This window comes from Pteropus medius, unplaced genomic scaffold (assembly GCF_902729225.1).
Source record: "Pteropus medius unplaced genomic scaffold, Ma_sr-lr_union100, whole genome shotgun sequence".
Classification (NCBI taxonomy): Eukaryota; Metazoa; Chordata; class Mammalia; order Chiroptera; family Pteropodidae; genus Pteropus; species Pteropus medius.
In genome coordinates this window covers 5,333,279-5,339,278 of record NW_024349796.1, presented here as the reverse complement: position 1 = coordinate 5,339,278, position 6,000 = coordinate 5,333,279, and the positions used below count along the sequence as shown (strand labels likewise).

The 6,000-nt window shown below is 31.9% G+C and overlaps 1 protein-coding gene and 1 long non-coding RNA gene across 12 annotated transcripts in view; both read right to left on the bottom strand.

The window, feature by feature from the left end:
• The window catches only part of LOC120619109 (uncharacterized), a 10,494-nt gene extending 9,693 nt beyond the window's left edge, over positions 1-801 (bottom strand). The window contains exon 1 of the long non-coding RNA XR_005657360.1: positions 15-801. This is a non-coding gene — a long non-coding RNA (uncharacterized LOC120619109). The remainder of the gene's footprint in view (positions 1-14) is intronic.
• CDC42BPA (CDC42 binding protein kinase alpha) overlaps positions 1-6,000 on the bottom strand; it is a 223,853-nt gene that overhangs the window by 173,403 nt on the left and 44,450 nt on the right. The gene's annotated exons all lie outside the window — the stretch shown is intronic.

The window sequence follows — 6,000 nt, the reverse complement described above, 5'->3', positions numbered from 1 at the left end:
TAGATTTGAATGACCTCTACTCTTTTCGTAAAACTAGTTTCGGAGAAACCACTTTTTACCATTTTTAAAAATCACTGCTTTACTCTGCCAATTATTTTAACACAGAATGGAACAGCTATGCCATTAAAAAGTTCTATTTTCAAAAAATAAACACTTCTAAGACTCGATTTGTTAATCTGCTTATCTTGCCAATTTCTGAGAAGGGAGAGTTTTAAAAGCTCTATCTTCAACTGTTGAAACTCTTGTATTCCCCTATGCAAATTCTATTCAGTTGCTGCTCTACATATTTTAAAGCTAATTTGTTAGCTCAACATATATTCCACTATTATTAGTTTCTTTAAAAAATTATATTTTTAATTGATTATAACAAAGAAAATAAAACAATTGTAGAGTTAAACACATTTACACAGTGAACTAAAATCCAGATCAAGAAACAGGACATCACAGCAACCCAGAAACCTGGCCACAACTTCCACCTCCCCACTGGAGATAACCAATATCCTGACTTTTATGATAAAATCGAATACTTTGCATTCTTTCCTATGTTGCCTCCTTCACTCAATGTATTGTCAGGTTTTAGAAACAAGGTTATTCTAGTTGGATAAAATGAGTTTCTTTTTCTATTATCTAGGGAAGTTTAAACTTAGAATTACTTTTTCCTTAAATGATTCACAAAACCTGCAGTTTAAAAAAATCATCTCAACCTGGAAAAAAAGTTTGAATGATTTAGATAATACATTTACATGCTTCAAAAATCAAAACAAAAATAAAAAGGATTCTCCTTTATAAGTCTCACCTCCATTCCTGGCCAACTCCATGTATCCCATTCCTTCGTGTCCCTGTAAAATGCTACTTTATGAAAGTGTAAGTATGAATCTCTAACACTGTATGTGTCATCCTGTATCTTATTTAATTCACTTTACAATATACCCTGGAGCTCTCTCCACCAGGGCGCAGTGAGCGCGTCCTTCCCCAGGTGCACGGCATCCACCGTGTGCGCACACCTCCACTTACTCCACCTACTGCTGCGTTCTCCTGCTGCGTCCGTCTGCTTTTTCAGACTTGAACACTTGACCCATTATTTGTAGTTTGTCCCGATATGTAATAAGGATTTTAATTGGATCCACAAAGAGACTTCCAACTGACTACGCAGTTGTCTCAACACCATTAAAAAGTCTCTCTTTTGCAGATGCTGCCTTTAGCAAATATTAATTATTAAATTATGTGTATTTGAGACCATTTCTGAACTTCTTATTCATGTACTATTTGCTAAGGCTTTATAACATGTTTTAACATATAGTGTGTCTGTCATTGTTCCACTTTTTAAGAGTTTTTCTAATGATTCTTAATTATTTTCACATACAAACTTCAGACCAGTCCATCTAATAATTAGCATATGTTTAGAATCGTTTAATCAATTAATTTAGAAAGAATTAACACTTATGATGTGGAGATTATAAATGCATTTTTCTCTCCTGTTACCTTCCAACTGTGGTTGTTTATAAATGTAAAAGTTCGTGATTTCTGTATATGTATTATTATTATTCTTAATTTATCTCTTTAATTCGTAGTAGCTTTCAGTTATTATCTTGGGCTTTTGAAATTATATTTACAAACTAAGGTTCTGACTCTTCCTTTCCAATTCTTATACCTGACTGATATAGACATTTTGACAGAAATTGTATGCCTGTGTGTGTGTGTGTGTGTGTGTGTGTGTGCGTGCGTGCGCGCGCGCGCACGTGCTCACACACATGCCTGGGTCACTCCAATTCATTTTTATTTGACTCAAATTTTTGGCAATTTATTTGATACCACCCTCTGGTTTACGCACTGGCAGAAAGGAAGAAGAAAGAGAACAGAGTTTATCAGCAAGAAGAAAACTGACACGGATGTTTCTGTGATAAGAACATTGAGACACTACTTAAAAAACGATAAATTCTTAGAGTGGGGAAGAAAAATTCCATACTAAAGAGCAATGACTAAGAAAATAATGCAAAGATGTCTGGCCAAAGAGTCAATAAAGAAACTGAAAGAGAACATTAAAAATATTCAAATAAACCAAAAGAAGGCAGGAAGAGAGCAACAGAAGAACAAGGACGAGGCAAATAGAAAACAAACAACGAATGGCATCCCTAAGTCTACTAGATGCATAAACACATTAATCACAATGGTTTCAAACCATGGTCTGAAAAGTCAAATATAGCCCAACGCCTATTTTATAAATAAAGTTTTATTTGAACACAGCCAAATCCATTCATTTACCAATTGCCTAGGGCCACTTTCACACTACAATGCCAGAGGAGAATAGTTGCAGCACAAACCACATGAACTGAAAAATTTTAAATATTTAGTGTCTGGCAAGTTACAGAAAAGCTTGTGAGCCTATGGTCTAAACAGTCCAACTAAAGTGCAGAGACTATCAGAATGTATAAAAAAATGCAAAACCTAAGTATAAGCAATCCAAAAGATCCACTTTAAACATAAATGCAAAAAAAGAAGGTTCGAGCCATATGAAAGCTGGCTATATTGAGAAAAATTAGACTACAAGAATATTAAATACAAGGAAACATTCCATAATGATGAGTCAATGCATCAGGAATATGTAAAAATTGGAAAAGTGTATGCTCCTATTACGAGTTTCGAAATGCATGAAATAAACAGTGACAGGAGAAACAGACGTATTCACAATTACATCTGAAGACTTTAATACCCCTCTCTCAAAAGACTACAAACGAATGTAGAATAAAAATTATTGTCAAGTGCACATGGAATGTCCATATAGATAGGCTGTATTATGACCATAAAACAAATTTCAACAAACCTCAGAAGTATTGAAAAATTAGAGTATAATGGATGACCTTAACAAAAATAAATTAGATGTCAATAACAACTCAAACAGCTGCCAAATTATTAAAGTAAATGATATACTTAATAACTTCATCAATGAAAGAAGATATCAAAGAGAATTTTAAATGTTATATACTTTGATATAAATGATAATGAAAATATAACATCAATCTGTGAGATACTTTTTAACTTAAAAAGTTAAAAAGAGACAAAAATATACACAATTCACAAACCCAAAGTAGCTTTGTTTAATAATTAATAACAATGAAAAACCTCTAACACGATCAATCAAGAATAAGAGGAATAAAATGTGTTTAAAATATCAGTAATGAAAGAGGGACTATCACCTCATATTCCACAGACATCAAAAAATAGCAAAGGGATTTTATGAACAATTTCATACGTTCAAAACCTTAAATGAAGTAGACAAATTCTATGAAAAATAAAACTTACTAAAGCTGACACAAGATGAAATAAAAATTCTAAATAGCTCTAAAATCATGAAGAAATTAAATTATTAGGATTAAATTCCCCAAAAAGAAAAGCTATATGATTTCACTGATAAATTCTACTAAACATTTAAGAAAAGAAAAATTCCAAACATACACAAATTTTTTCAAAAAAAAAAACCAAAAAACAGGAAAAAGAGCAAACACTCCCTAATGAATTTTATACATGTAGCATGACTCTAATGTCAAAATGAGACAAAGACATTCTTAAAAACAAGAAAATTATAGGTCACATTCTCCATGAATACAGATATGAAAATATTTAGAAAATAAAGAACCTAATAGAGCAATATCTCAAAAAATATAAGTCATGACCAAATGGAATTTATCCCAAGGATTAGTTTTAAATATTTGAAAAATCAATCATACAACGCCAAAGACATAATTCATGAAAGAAAGAACTGGTAAGCTAGACTTGATTAAAATTAAAAACTTCGAGTCTATGAAAGATAATGTCAAGAGAATGAGAAGACAGGCCTGGGAGAAAATATCTGCAAAAGATAAATCTGATAAAGGAATGTTATCCAAAATAAACGAAGAATATTGTTAAACCTCAACCATAAAAAAAACCTCATTAAAAAATGGACCAACGATATTCCCAGACACCTCGACAAAGATAAATACAGATGGCAAATAAGCATAGGAAAAGATGTTAAACATCATCTATCATAGGAAATTGCAAGTTAAAATAATCATAAAATACTACTACATATCTAATGGCCAACATTTAAAACATCGACAACTCCAAATGCTGATGAGGATGTGGAGCAACAGGAACTCTGATTCACTGCTGGTGGGAATACAAAATGGTACAGCCACTTGGGAAGATATTTTGGCAGTCTTATGAAACTGAAACAACACTTTTACCATACAATCCAGTAATCATGCTCCTTGGAATTTACCCAAATGAACTGAAAATTTATGTCCACGCAACAACCTGATATTGATGTTTATAGTGGCTTTATTCATAATTGCCCGAACTTGGAAGCAACCAAGATGTCCTTCAGCAGATAAATGGATAAATGAATAGTGGCACATCCAGAAATGGAATATTATTCAGTGCTAAAAAGAAATGAGCTATCAAGGTATGGAAAGTCATGAAAAAAATTAGATGCATGGGAGAAGCCAATCTGAAAAGGCTACAAAGTATATGATTTCAACTATATGATATTCTGGAAAAGGCAAAACTATAGAGAGGTATGGGGAAAGAGAGATGAACAGACACAGCACAGAAGATTTTTTAAGCAGAAACTATTATGTATGATACTATAATGGTAGATATGTGTCATTACACATTTGTCTAAACTGATACAATGTATAACACAGAGTGAACCCTAATGTAAACTATAGACTTTAGGATTAATGATGTGTCAATGTAGACTCATCTATTGAAACACAAGTATCACTCTGGTGGGTATACTGATAGTGGAGAGGCTACCCATATGCAGGGGCAGGGGATATATGGGAACTCTGTTCTTGTTGATCGGTTTTGCTATGAACCTAAAATTGCTCTAAAAAACATTCTATTAAAAAAAGTCAAAGTATCCACCATATTAACAGAATAAAAGAGCATATCTACATGATTATTGCAATATAAAAAGCATAGGAAAATTCAGCATCCATTAATAATTAAATATTTTTAATTCTCAGCAAACAAGTAACAGAAGACAATTTCTTCAATCAGATAAAGGACATCTACAAAAACACCTACAATTAATATACTTAATAGTGAAACACTGAATCCTTTCTAAGTTCAGGAATAAGGTAAGGATGTCTACCCTCACGACACCTATTCAACATTGTACTAGAGATCCAAACTAGTACAATAAGATAAAGAAATAGAAGGTATAAAATCTGGCAAGTGAAAAGGAGACTGTCCTTATTCTCAAACAATATAATTACTTACTTAGAAAAACTGAGGAAGTGGCAACCACAACAAAAACTTAAAAATAATAAATTAATTTAGAAAATTAAGTCAGATACAAAAATCAGTGCTATATCTACATATTAGCAGCATACTATCTGTATATAAAGTTGTTTTAAATATCACTTACCATAGCATCAAATAACATAAAATACTTAGGAAACTTAACAAAATGTGAATGAGACCTGTACACAAAAATAACAAAGCATTCTTGAAAAAAATTAAGATAGACCTTAAAATACAAATATCTTGTTCATGGACTAAGAAGTAGAGTCAACAGTATTAAGATGTCATATCTCCTAAAACTGGTCTATAAATTAAATGCATATTCAATTTCAGTACCAATAGGTTTTGGTGAAAACTGACATGGCTGATTCTAAAAATTAAACAATAATTCAAATGTCCTAGAATAGCTAAAACAATTGATAAAAGAACAAAGCAGGAGGACTTAGATTTTATTACATACTCTCAACTTTACAATAAAGTTACAGGAATCAAGATAATGTGTTACTGGCATTGGGACAGACAAAGAGATCGATGAAGCAGAATAGAAAGAGCAGAAATAAATCAACGCTTATATAGTCAACTGATTTTTTTGATAAAGATGCTGAAGTAATTTAATAGAGGGAAAACAGCCTTTTCAACAAATGGTGCTGAAACAACTGGATATCCGTATTTTAAAAAATGGTTTCGATCTCTATCTCAAATCATACATGAATT